This window comes from Sceloporus occidentalis, unplaced genomic scaffold (assembly GCF_023333645.1).
Source record: "Sceloporus occidentalis isolate IW3139 unplaced genomic scaffold, rSceOcc1.0.p SCAF_1, whole genome shotgun sequence".
In the NCBI taxonomy this organism is placed as follows: Eukaryota; Metazoa; Chordata; class Lepidosauria; order Squamata; family Phrynosomatidae; genus Sceloporus; species Sceloporus occidentalis.
Genome location: NW_028316981.1, coordinates 303,291,881 through 303,306,256, shown reverse-complemented (window position 1 = coordinate 303,306,256; position 14,376 = coordinate 303,291,881). Strand labels below are relative to the sequence as shown.

At 40.8% G+C, this 14,376-nt stretch overlaps 1 protein-coding gene across 1 annotated transcript in view; it reads left to right on the top strand.

Moving 5' to 3' along the window:
* Positions 1-14,376, top strand: part of LOC149324177 (netrin receptor DCC) — a 227,729-nt gene that overhangs the window by 201,110 nt on the left and 12,243 nt on the right. The window lies entirely within an intron of this gene.

The window sequence follows — 14,376 nt, the reverse complement described above, 5'->3', positions numbered from 1 at the left end:
CTGGTAGATGAGACTGAATGCAACCTTCTGGAATGTAGTTCTGAAAGCTAATTAGAAACAGCCAGTGAAGGCCAGAAACATTCCTAGTATTTTCAGTAATATAGAAAGTGTGTGCATGGGGAACTTGACATAGCATAGTGGCTACAGTAGTTATGAGAATGTGCTATGAAACAGCAAGAATTTGGTTGAAATGTAAACTCTACCGTGAACCTATAAGGTGTTGCCAGGCATGTCAGTCTCTCTTCCATATCTGTATTCTGCATAATAATATTAAGGGGGCAGATGTTGCTTAGTGGTAGAACACATGCGTTGTACAAAGAGGCTAAGGCCCTGTTTAACACTGGCAGAACACAAAGTTCTGCTTGTATACTTACACAGATGGGATGTCAGCAGCCATGGCAGATGGTAACATGACTGGTAGTTTCCCAGCCATTCCAGAAGCCATTCCAGGACTGTTGTGGTAGTCAATTTGGCCATGGGAAAGGTTCCTACATGCCTTTGAAAAATGGAAAAACAGTTTTCCAATGAGACTGTTGGGTATTTCCTTAAGCAAGTGTGTAAATGGTACAGCTATTGGTGTAACCAAGGGATACACTGGTGTAATGCCCCAAGAAGATTCCAGCCAAATGACATCTTAAAGCATTGCAGGGAAAGGCTTCCATATGAAAGCACTGTGAGCTACTGCAACCCTGAACTCCAGTCCCATCCAAAGTTTTATTGCTTATAGCCCACTGCAACATGCATAGCAAAATACAATACAGAGAAGTAACTATTAACATGGGCAAATGCATAATATGTTATATTAAATAATAATGTAACCATTGATCCACTCTGGAACTGGCAAGTTGGCTGTATCCTCAAGTGAATAATTGCATATGGAGGTACTGGATACCTCCTCACACACCGGCATTAAAATGATGTAAAGAGCATTTATAACTGCCTATGTCACCAACAGGTTCCCAGCCATTCAGTATAACATCTTATTTCTAAGGTGTGTCTTCCATCAAGTTCAAGTGAGACCATAGAACTGGATGCAAACTTTGGTCTAAAAATTTCAAAAGCCCTCCTCCATATGTGATGAACAAATATAGTCTGCCCTTTTCTTGATAGTCCAATGGATTGGAAGGAAAAGGAAAAGGAAAAGAATGTTTTGGCAAGAGGAGAAGAAAAGGGAAAGAAAAATTTAGCTCAACCCTGTTCCACTTTTGCTCTGCTCACTGCTGGCTCTGGGCCCACACACTGTTGACCTGCAGCCCAGAACAGATATGCAGCCTCAACAAAGAAAAGGCTGCATTCAAATGGATGCACTGGTAGCCTTCAAGTTCTGATAGCTTTTCACTGACTTGCCTAGTCCATTTGTCTCCTCTTATATTGATCACTTGTGAGTGAAATACAAACAAAAGGTACAAGTGCCCAAAAATAAATAATAATCACAAGTTACAAGTGAATCTTCTAGAACTGTATAGCATCCCCAAGAAGTTAAAATTTCATGGATATAAAAATCCACTTAGTCTCAGTTCAAGTCCTGCACAAAGCAGACGGTTTGAAAATGCTGAGATACACATAGCTGTTCTGTATTTTAAACTTGCTGAAATCCCTGACAGATAGGAATTACACAACAAATGAGAAGATAGAGAAACACCCAGCCACGTTTTTCACTTCAAACATCTGCTATCCATCACTAAATAATCCACTTTTAACAGTAGACAGAAGGCCTGAAAATCCCATATATCAAGGGGAGGCTTTTTAAAAATCCTAACTGGTACTGACTAAATCTTGAAATCCACGGTCCCATTTTTTCTGAACTAAGATGTATTCATCCTGCTTACCTTATAAGCAATCATTGGTATTTCTGTGAGATATTGACTCCACAACACAAGATGTGTGTAAACCTAGCTTTTGCATACCAATGTAATGTGGAAAGAGCACAAAACAAGTGTGTTTTCTTCTGCTCCAGAGACTAGGACATGGAGCAATGGATTCAAACTACAGGCAAAGGGATTCCACCTAAATATTAGAAAAAATGTCCTGATGCCTCTTGGCTGTGAGTATGCTGCCTTGGAGAGTGGTGGAGTGTCCTGCTTTTGAAACATTTAGACAGGGGCTGGATGGCCTCTTTCGAGGGTGCTTTGATTTTGTCTTCCTGCATGGCAGAGGATTGGACTTGATGTATTTTGTGGTCTCATCCAGCTCTATGATTCTATGAAAAGCTTACGTGCTCCATGGAGTGGGAAAGAAACCACATACATCAGTGAAGTGGTGCATACATAACTCACATCCACTACCCTGTTCACTTCTCCACATGCCTGAGCAGTGGTTATCCATGAACAAAGCAACAGGCATAAGGGGGTCAGTTTCTTCCATGAGGCATGATCTAACTTAAATGAAATGTTTTTAAGTGTCATGGATTGCAACAGGTAACAGGGTAGTTCTTCTAATGTCTGTGGTATAAACCATCTTCTGCTTCCCTCCCCACTACCACCACCACCAGACATTACATGGGGGATGCTGCTGCCTGCCTCACCATTTTCACTTGTGACAGTTCACATGCATCCGGACACTTGTTGTGCCATGCTAGCAGATGAGGTACTCTCCTCCCCATAAGAAGAGACAACAGTGCTGGTGTACCCTTCCCCATCATTACATAAGGGGGAAGGATAGCAGTGGTAACAGTGTTGAAAGAGGAGGCAGCCTACAGTTGTGTGTAATAGGAATGTAACGAATATATATAATTATTCATTCACAGAACAACAACAACAAAATCAGGAAGAATAACAGACCAATGAGCATTTTATGCAATTGTCTTCTGATATCTGATGTCCCAAAACGTTGTTCAGGAATTATTGTTTGGGGGAAATACCTAGGCTGAGAGCTTGCATCAGCCGATGTAACTACAATGATGGAGCTCTGTCAACATAGTTTCTTCTGCCAATGTTGCCTCATGTAAACCTACCCCATAAGACCAACAGTGCCACTATTGAAGGATTTCTAAGACTCTTGTGATCCATATACCATGAAATGATAATTGTAGTACTTTCCTAGTCATGGAACACATGGAGACAAACAGCTTAAGGGACTCCTTGGAATCCTGCAAGGGCAGAAATGCATTATGTGAATTGCTGCAGATTTTTGCACATTCACATTAGCAGTTAATTGTCTTCACTTTCTTGCGCAAATTTGCACCTATTCACCCTCCCTCTGCCAAAAATGGTGAAGTGAACCGATGGCCACAGGTGTGACAATATGTATCCTCAAGGATACTTGCGGATACACAAGCAAAAAATTGCAATTCCTTTTTCTGCAGAGTTTGAAGAGGTTTTCACACACCACCCCTGCAAAAAAGCCCAGATTCCTCTGAATTGCATGTGGGGGGGATGAAATTCTATTAGAAAACAATGACTATTTAAATGAAGTGGCCAAGCCCCAAGAAAGCATCACAATAATCATTTCTCAGTGCCCTGATCTACATCTTGGAATCTCTTTGGTTGGTGCACAGCCTGAGTTAAGAGTTAAGAGTTAAGTCTGGGAATCATGTTGACCATAAATGTCAATCCCAAAAGTTATGAGGTTGTAAATCTGGTTTATGATCTTGGAAATACTGAACAGGATAGCAGCTGTGGTTATGGGCAAAACCAAAACAAACAAACAAAGTGTTTTCTGTACAGAGAATAGTTTCCTGCAAAGAAAACACTGTTTATCTCTGCAGAATAATTCCTCCACAACATTTTCAAGACATTAAAAAATCATGAGAATTCTATATATAGGAATAGTTCTTTTCTCTCACAACAGCAGGAAACTACCATTATTATCCATGCTTCCATAGGATTTACAACCCTAGGTTAAGGATTTACAACCCTAGTGTGTGACAATGACCTGGAAGTGAAGGTTAAGAGGTGATACGATAGTCCATGGATTCAAACTACAGGCAAAGAGATTCCACCTAAATATTAGAAAGAACTTCCTGATGGTAAGGGCTCTTGGCAGTTCATATGCTGCATTGGAGTAGCAGAGTATCCTCCTCCTGAGGTTTTTAGACAGAGGCTGGATAGTCTCTTTCAGGGGTGCTTTGATTCTGTCTTCCTGTATTCAGGGGTTGGACTAGATGGCCCTTGTGGTCTCTTCAAACTTTATGATTCTATGATTCAAAGTGGCCATATTCTGCCCTCTGAAATCCAGGTCTAAGGTGGTCAGTACTTGAAGGCCTGGCTTAAAGGAGGGTGACTTTCCAAGTCACCCCTCCAATGGTGCCTTACTTCTCCTTTGAGCTGGGTCTTAAGGTATTGGCCAGCTTAGACCTGGCCTCCAGAGGGCAGAATATGGCCACTTTGAATCAAAGAATGCTTGCAGAATTCCCAGGACCAAAGGATTTAAGAAACAAACTGTAAACAGCTGGCCACAGTAGCAACTGTACAGAATAACATATTTGCCACTCCCTCTGTTCAATCACTTAGGCCTGGGGAGTGGTGTTGGCTTCATTACCAAATGCTTAATGCAGTCCTAATGAATGGGGTTCTAAAGCACTGGTTGTATGTGGAGCATTGTACAGCATTGTACATTGCACAACATTACTTGCTTCTCATTCTCTTGCTTGGTAAGAAGACTAGAGTTAGGCAAATATCTGATGGACATACCATTCATATCAGATAACCTTGTTTTCAGGAATACCTTTTATGTTTAAAGCCATTTCCCGAAATTGTATATGACATTAACTGCATTTGAAAATTATTTTTGAAAAGTACATTAAATAAAAAAGATTATTTGCAGTATTTGTAAAAAGAACTCTATGTTCCTTTCATTTCCTCTGTTTAGCAAAATGACTCAGATTCATGAGCCTATATCTGAAGTTCATGTTTGGTCTTTCTGTTCCCTGTTGGACACAGACAATTCCCTTTGCAAGTCATGGCCACAGACAAATAATTGGTTTGGCTTAGTCTTCTTTCAGGTTTAATCTATAATGTCTCATGGAGCATGTGTGGAGCTTATTGCATTATAGATCTAACATAAACTCTACAAAGAGCTGGAGAACAGAAGTTGTTCTCCCTCCTTTCCTCTAGAAGTGAAAAATTCCTTTTGAGCAGTTGAAATGATTGGTGACACTTTAAACAAACCAGGATTGGGCTTCCATTTATCTTGTGTAGCTGTTATATGTGTGTGAAAAGAAAGAGAATGTGACCTTTCAAAATGACAGAAGTTGTATATATACCTATGTCTGCATCTGCACTGCAGAAATAATGCAGTTTAACACTGTGTTAAATACCATGGGTCAGTGCTATGGAATCCTGGCATCTGTAGTTTGTTGTGACACCAGAGCACTTCAATAGAGAAGGTTAAATAACTCACAAAACTACAATCCCAGAATGACATAGCATTAAGGCATGGCAATAAAAGCATTGTTAAATTGCATTATTTTTGCAGGGCAGATGCAGTGTCTACTAGCAAAGGTAGCCAGCTTCCCATGGCTTGGAACAACCCTTAGAAGGATACATTGAAGCCTTCATGCAAGGGTAGCAGATTGTCAGAGCTGAGCACATCATGCCTTCTCCAATTAAGTAAAGTTGACAGGCCACTGCCATGGTGGACTCCTATATGTCTATGAGCAGCCTCTCCATGCCTGGGAAAGCTACCCCACAGAAAGAAGTAATCCTATGTCTTTCCCTCAGACTCATCCCCATCCCCAGCTTCAACTTACATTGGCTGAAAAGCTATATACTGGCCAAGGAATCTCTGCCATATAGTGGCTGAAGATGTAACACAAAGGTTGTTGTTGTTATGTGCCTTCAAAGTTTTTTTTACTTATGGTGATCCTAAAACAGACCTGTCATAGAGTTTTCTTGGCAAGAATGGTTCAGAGGAAGTTTGCCTTTGCCTTCCCCTGAGGGTGAGAGCATGTGAGTGGCCCAAGGTCCCCCAGTGGGTTCCATGATTGGGAACTGGGAAGTGAACCCTGGTCTCCAGAGTTGTAGTCCAACACAAACCACTATGCCACATTAGCTCCCATAAAGACAGATTAAAATGCAATTAATTGAAATTAAGAGATACGTTTTAAGAACAGATAATAACCCACTGTTGCATGTCTCCAAGATCCCCTTTGCATAGTGACAGACATACCTTCTTTTATTGTTATAGACTTATTATAGCACAGAGTTATATCTTTCACCCTTTTGGACTGTCATAACTTAACATAGGGATGGAATTATATTTCGGATGAAAAAGCAGAGTTTGAGAAAAGGAATCATATTGCTAACTCATGGGATAAAGGAATTCTCCAATGAAATTCAAAAGGAAATAAATCTGTGCTTTATAGATTACAGCAAAGCCTTTTATTGTGTAGATCATGACAAATTATGGTTCAATCAAAAAGAAATTGGAGTGCCACAATATCTGATTGTCCTTGTGCACAACCTGGACAATCTGGACAAGAGACCACTGTCAGGATACAATATGAAGAAACAGATTCATTTGCCATTGTCATGGGGGTCAAAAATGACCACATTTTCTCATGCTATCTACTTAATGTATATGCAGAATATGTAATATAGAAAGCAGGATTAGACCCAGAAGAAGCAAATATGAAAATTGGGTGATGTGACATCATACCAAAGCATCTGAACGTTAATTTTGAAGTACCCAAAAAAGCTTGGAGTATTTCACTGCAATAAGCCAACATGGTGTAGTGCTTTGAGTGTTCCGCTATGACTCTAGAGACCAGGGTTCAGTTCCCCACTTGGCCATGAAATCCACTGGGTGATCTTGGGTAAATCACAGGATCTCAGCATCAGGTGAAGGCAATGATAAACCTCCTCTGAACAAAAGAAATGTTTAGAAATCTGCAGCTACCTATTTATGATTCTGGATTTTTATTACAGAATCATGAAACATGAACATAGCAACACATTGTCTTTCCTCAGACCCACCATTGAGCCACTTTGTCCTGTGCATTCTTCTTTGATTAGCAGTGGCTCTCCAAAATCTCAGACATGTTTTTCTCCCACCACCTCAATGTAGCATCCCTGTTATTTGAGTTGGTTTGCCTAGACCTGCCAAAGACTGGGGCCAGGTCATATGCATGCAAGTCATGGTGCTCATGAAGTTGAGTCAAAAATTTCCTCCATAGCCAGACCATCAAGTGGTGCATAGCTCTGATTTATAGTGCAGTTCTTTAGCACCTGAGTCTTTGTTTTATTTTATTTTTACCCCTTTGGAAACATGTGTTAGTTGGCATCAAGAATATTTCAATGGCTGACCATTTTGTGAGCATCAAGGCTACAGAAGGAGCAGCTAAAGCCACATCTGCCAGGGGCTCTCTCTTGTTTGTGCACCGACGTGAAATGCTACTGAACTATTAAAGCAAGCGTATGCTAATATGCTCAAGGAGGCCTTCCAGTAATAATCAGCTAGCCAGCGTTTGCACCTGGCAGCCATATATCCTCAAACTAATGAGCTAATGAAATGTTTAATAACCCTATGGAGGGAATAAAACTCCTACAGTCAGTTCCTACTGTGGCTGAGCAGCATAACAGCTGATTGGCTTGGCCATCTTTTTGATTTCTAACCTTTGTAAGTCCCCCTCTCTCCCCCTTTTTTCCCTTCATGTTTTTAAATTCTGTTGTCACTTTGAACTACCCTATTGGGTTGGCATACTTCGGGACCAAAGTGCCGCTCACATGATTAATTGTATAATTGGCCTAATTTAGTTTACTTACTGCTTTCAATCTTCTGTGTGTAAGTGTTCAGTTTAGTAGTAGGGGTTGTCTGCAGGGAAAACTATTGAATTAGCCTTCACTTTTGCAGGAACAAAACTCTTTGGCCAATTTAATTGGTTGCACTTTATAAACACATTCCAGAGCTAACAAAAGGGGTAGAGTTCAGAAATCTAGCCATGTTACCCTGGAATATCAGTATGCAAAGGAATCTTGTAGCACCTTTGGGACTCACTGTACAGACGAAGTTGAAGCCTAATATTTTCCAGATATGGTCTCTTTTCTTAGATGAAATCGGATGCATCTGGGGAAATAGACCAAGTTTATGAAAGCTTATGCTGTAACATCTGTCACACAGTTAGGCTCAAAGGTGTTGCAAGATCCCTTTGCATATAGATCTAACAAAGGCTGATAACTCCTGTAAAAACCAGCCCTCTGCTGGTTGCGTTTCAAAGCAGAAGTGTTACTCTTGGGAACTACAAGTCCCACATTCTACCAACCACTATGATCTAGGCCAATTATGCAATTAATCATGTGAGCAGCACCAGTGGTACATTTGATGGCATGAACTTCCCAGTGCAGAAAATACTATGGAGGCTGCATAGGTAATTATTTTGCAAAACCATCCACCCAAACAGTTTGCCAAGTGGCACTCAGACCAAGAGTGGTCAGTGTCTTCAGCTAGATGAGGCAGAATTGCTCTAGATGCCATGTGTAAAGCACCTGGAGGTTTGAACCAGTGTGGTGTAGTGGTTTGAACATTGGACTATGGCTCAAGAGACCAAGATTTGATTTCCTGATTGGCCATGGAAACTGGGGGACCTTGGGCAAATCACATAGTCTCAGCTACGGAATATCCCGTGATAGGCCTTAGGGTCACCATAACTCAGAAACTACATGAGGGCACACAAGAACAATAGCATCAGCAACAACAGGTGGGGGTGTCAAATCCAGACTCTTTTACCTTGCCCTTATGCAAACTGATATTTGATGACTGTATTGTGGCTCTACCAGATGGCTCTGGGCAATGCCTACATTCAGGTAAGGTTGCCAGAGTTAAAATCTGGAGAGGACTCCTCTACCTTTAAAGATTGTGCAGAAGAAGGTATTTCAACAGTTGTTGCTTGTTATCTGGTTTCATAAAAAGCAACAGCTGTTGATATTCTCTCTTCTACACAACCATTCAAGGTACAGGTGTCTCTCCAGTTTTCCCTCTATCACCCCTATAAGGTACCAGTAAGGGCCTATAATACTCCAAAGACACTAGATCCTGGTCTTAGGAGCTAAGCAGGATTAGCCCTGGTTAGTACTTGGATAGGAGACTGCCACCAAATACCAGTTGTTGTAGGCTTTATCAAAGAGGAAGGTACTGGCAAAACTACCTCTGAATATTTCTTGCCTATGAAGATCCTATGAAAGTCATAGGGGTCACCAGAAGTCAACAGGTGACTTAAAGGCACATACACACAAAGGCCTATATGCCTCTACAAAGCTGTTAGCTGTTATCTTTCTTCTTGATCTGTAACATTTATGGTCTGCTATAAATTGAACTATAGAAATTGCCAATCCCACAAAATCCTGCTTGAAGAAGAACTTTGGGCTAGCTTCCCAGAACAAAGGCTGATGTATCCTTAAAATGACAGCCCTTTGCTCTCTGTGGAAGAAAGTTTCAAAGCAGGTTGCACACAAAATTATTGTTGTTGTTGTTTCTATCTTAGAAGTCTTGGCCATGTACAGTCCTGGTTGGAATGCTGTTCATTATAGAGTTGCCAGTTTGGAGATATCTTCTGTACTTTCTACGACCATGTAAATGGAAGTTCAATAGGCATTGTTTGTCACACAGCAAGAACCAAGCAACATTTGCTGAAATTCCCTCTTCTACACAGTCAATAAAGGTACAGGAGCCCTGTACAGTTTTCATTCTGGCAACCCTAGGTGGTTTGTCCTTACATGAATAGACCATTGAGTCAACTGTTGAAGGGTGAGTCAACACTTATCTAAATGTAGCTGATTCAATGGTTTTCTTGTAGTAGGAAATAATAATAAGATTTACCCCTCTGTTATCTCATCTTGGTTGGGAAAAAAACTGGAAATCTGTTTTAACAAGCGTGATTTGTGAGACTTTTCCAACATTTGCCTTTTAAAAAAATGTACAGCCCATTTTATATTTTAAAGCAGTTACGAGCTTAATTTGTTACCTGTTCCAACTCTCAGGCTGAAGGCGGGTCAAGGAGGCTTAATTGTCATTTTGATTTTTCATTAGCCATGCCCAAAGAGGAAACATGTCTTTATGTGGAGAAGCAGTTATTTAAGGCACAGGTGCATCTATTAATAAGTTACATACAGGAAACATGATTATTATTTTTTATCTCCAACCCCACCTACTATGGAACTTGCAGGTGCAAAGATTCTGTGTGCCAGGCATATATTAACAAACTTCATTTTGTCATGTATTTCATGTGCCAGTCCTAACCTGATTTTGAAATCTAGATGCTATACAGACCGCCCCAAAAGGGCAGTCTGCCTGCACCTTGTTTTGTTGCGTGAGGGAGCCATAGCAGACAAACCTCATGGCTCCCTCATGCAGCAAAAAGAACCCACAAAAAGTGGATTCTTTCTGCGGTGCCATAAGGATGTCGCAGTGTGCCATTGGCGCACTCGTGATGTCCTTATGGGGGCGTGATGTGCAGACGATAAGCGGGCCCCGCCATTTTGACGCTCTTGTCACATGCTAGGAGTGAGGCCAGTATGGGCGGTGCACTCTCGGCCAACCCCTAGCATGTGATGAGGCACTGCAAAGGCCCATCTGGATCGGGCCCTTGTTTGCAAAGCACCAAGGAGAGAGCAAGGAATAGTCCTGTGGTTTTTTGTGGGTTTTTCGGGCTATGTGGCCATGTTCTAGAAAATTTTCTTTCTGACGTTTCGCCAGCATCTGTGGCTGGCATCTACAGATGCTGGCGAAACGTCAGGAAGAAAATTTTCTAGGACATGACCACATAGCCCAAAAAACCCACAAAAAACCATGGATGCTGGCCATGAAATCCTTCAACTTCACAATAGTCCTGTGATTTAATTTGCATTGGCTTAATTAACAGTGCTCTATAAACACACAAACACACACAACAAAATTAAATGAATTAACCCAAGTCTGTTTTGTTATTTGATGTATCCCAGTATAGTATACTGGCTTGAGTGCTGGATTAGAATTCTGAGCACCCAAGATTCAAATCCCTCAGCAGCCATGGAAGCCTTCTGGGTGAACCTGGACAAGTCAAACTCTCTCAGTATCAAAGGAAGGCAAAGTCAAACCTCCTCTTTCTTGCCAAGAAATCCCCATGGTAGATTCACCTTAAAATCACCATAAGTCAGAAAGGACTCGAAGAGATGCAGCAAATAAATTGGGGCCCTAATCCAAACAAGCTGCAGGCTCTTCTGAAATATGGCTGATGGTTCTAAAAGGTCCATCCAGAATCAGGTGCTGCAAGTTCTTTGTGTCAATGAAGAATTATCTTTCAATGTTGAAATTATGGTGATGTGTATAAAAGGATGGTGTGGATTATGAAACTAAGCAGACAGATTTTTTTTAAAAAAAAAATTGAGGATAAGAATCAAAATGGGAGGGAATGAACTCAGTCCTGTCCCCCATCTCACTATACTCTTTTTATTTATCTTTTTTTAATGATATGAAATTATAATTAAGATACCTTTAAAATTTTCATAGTACGTATCATAGAATCATACAGTCATAGAATAATAGAGTTTGAAGAGACCACAAGGGCCATCCAGTCCAAGCCCCTGCCAAGCAGGAATTCTCAAAGCATTCCTGACAGATGGTCATCCAGCCTCTGTTTAAAAACCTTCAAAGAAGGAGAGTCCACTACACTCCAAGGGAGTGTGTTTCACTATTGAACAGCTCTCACTGTCATGAAGTTCCTCCTAATGTTGAGGTGGAATCTCTTTTCCTGTAGCTTACATCCATTATTCCAGGTCCTAGTCTCTGGAGCAACAGAAAACAAGTTAGCTCCCTCCTCAATGTGACATCCCTTCAGGATCAATACCTTCATCCCTATATTAAACGAACAATATTCTGGGATACCCACATCAGAATATCATACTTTATGAGTGGACAAGATTCAAAAATCTCTATTGCCACAGCTCGGTTCCTTCATAAAGCATCACTGTTGAGATCTAGATATGTGGGGATGATTGGTGTTAATTGTAAGGGTGATGAACAGATTTGACATACGATGACGGATGTTTTATGTTATTTCTGCCTCCCATTTCAATTTCAATTTTAATTCTGTTTTACTTTCTATGGTAACTATCTTACATATTACTGTTCAATTGTGTAACCATTTTATTTTTACCTGCTTATTAGTATATCTTTTAGCATATATTGTATACTTTTTAGATATGTATAAGCTGTATACAAGTGGTGCATGTTCTGGTTCTGGTGCATGCTCAGGTTATTCATATGTATCTATATTGTATTGGGGTTTATTGCACCTAGTGCACTATATTTACATTTTATATATAGGTGTGTGGCACTGCTTTATTACTATGTTACTAGTATTTTGAAACGGCCCTCGGGCTATTCAATAAACTGTACTTTGACATCCCTTCAAGTATTTAAACAGGGCTATCATATCACCTCTTAACCTTCTCTTCTCCAGGCTAAACATCCCCAGCTCCCTGAGTCTTTCCTCATAGGGTATGGTTTCCAGACCCTTCACCATTTTAGTCGCCCTCCTTTGGACACGCTCCAGTTTCTCAACATCCTTTTTAAATTGTGGTGCCCAGAACTGGACACAATATTCCAGGTGGGGCCTGACCAAAGCAGAATAAAGTGGCACTATTTTGATCTAGACACTATACTTCTATTGATGCAGCCTAAAATCGCATTGGCCTTGTCAGCTGCTGCATCACACTGTTGACTCATGTTCAATTTCTGGTCTACTTGGACTCCCTGACCCCTTTCACATGTAGGTGTTTATCACACTATGCTCTTAAAGAGGTACTATTCCAGTGTGACTCCTCTAACTGCCTCCTGTTGCATGCTGGGATTGGCAGTTTTAAGGAGGGGTATTTAGAATTCTCAGGCAGAGAAGTTCAGCTCCTTAAAACTGCCAATCCCAGCATGCAACAGGAGGCTGCTAGAGGAGTCACACTGGAATAGTAGCTCTTTAAGAGCATAGTGTGATAAACATCATAGTCTCATCATTTCACATGTAGTCTCCAAGTCATTTCTGACTCATGGCAATGCTAGGCCAAACCCGTCAAGGGGCTTTCTTGGCAAGATTTTTCAGAAGCAATTTGCCGTGTTCTTCCTGTAAGGCTGAGAGAGAGTGACTTCCCCAGGGTCACCCACAGTGGGTTTCTATGTTCAAGTGGGAATTCAAACTCTGTTATCTATACCATGCTGTCACTCATAATGTCAAATTAGGACTCCCTATATCCTGTAATGGTCATTGCAGAAGAAGGTATTTGCCATCTACTTTGTGAAATCACACGCACACACAGAGAGAATCAACTCATGTCCAATTGGATACAATTATCCAACTGGACCCCACACATTGCCATTTCATGGGCATGGAGGGCTGGGAGGTTACCCAAGCAGTATTCACCTATATTCCTACAAACGGATGCATGAAGGCAATGTCATCCCTCTAGATTCCAGAGGAGTCCTGAAAGGTTCTGCAGGATGCTTTTTCATTGTGTTCGTAATGATGTTGTACACAGCTAGATGACATTTGACAGTCTTCCACCTTTCCTTGGGTACTAAATATCCATGTTGGGAGCTGGCTGGCAGCAGGAGATAAGTGAGTGTTGTACTCCATCTGATTCATCTAAGTTCTCAGCCGATGATGATGATGATGATGATGATGATGATGATGATGATGATGATTTAAAATTATTGAAGCTACTATATTAATAAAAATAGGATTTTTATTTTCAAAATAAAAATCTTTAATAGGATTGTACCCATCATGGTTATTTAGTATGGTGGGGAAGCATATGCATAACAGAAATCTTGTTGAGGACATTTACAAACACAGATCTTTCAGTTTAAAAAGATCCTCTCAGCAGATAGTCAAGCCAGTTTTTCAGTCACTTAAATGTTGCTACAGTTCTCTGCAGAGAGTCAGCATGGTGTAGTGGTTTGAGTATTCGATTATGGAGATTATCACATGGGAGACAGGACATGTACCTATCCCGAGAAATCCCATCCTCATCCCATCTGAGTGTGATAATCTCCTATGACTCTAGAAGCCAAGGTTTGAATCCTGACTCAGCCATCGAAACCCACTTCTTCTTCTTTCCTTATTAGCATACAGTTTCATATTGTTACTTCTCCCCAATTTAATGAAGTGGGAATGCTGCTGCACTGTTTAGAGATGTTGCTGCACTGTTTAGTTTCCTTTAGTTGAGAGACCAATGGAAGCTGATTGTGCTTATATAATATTTACTGCATTTAGAAATGTCATACAAGAGTACATGCGAAGCTAATGGATTCAAATAAATAGAGAGTACAGCTTGCATCAGATTACCAGGAAGCCATTTATGTGGCCTCCATCCACAGATCTGCCCCAGTCAGAGGTTGAAATTGCCAGTTCTTTCTTCTCCCTTTGCCAAACCTTCTCCATGCTCTAATGGGTATCTCTTTCCAAAAATGAAG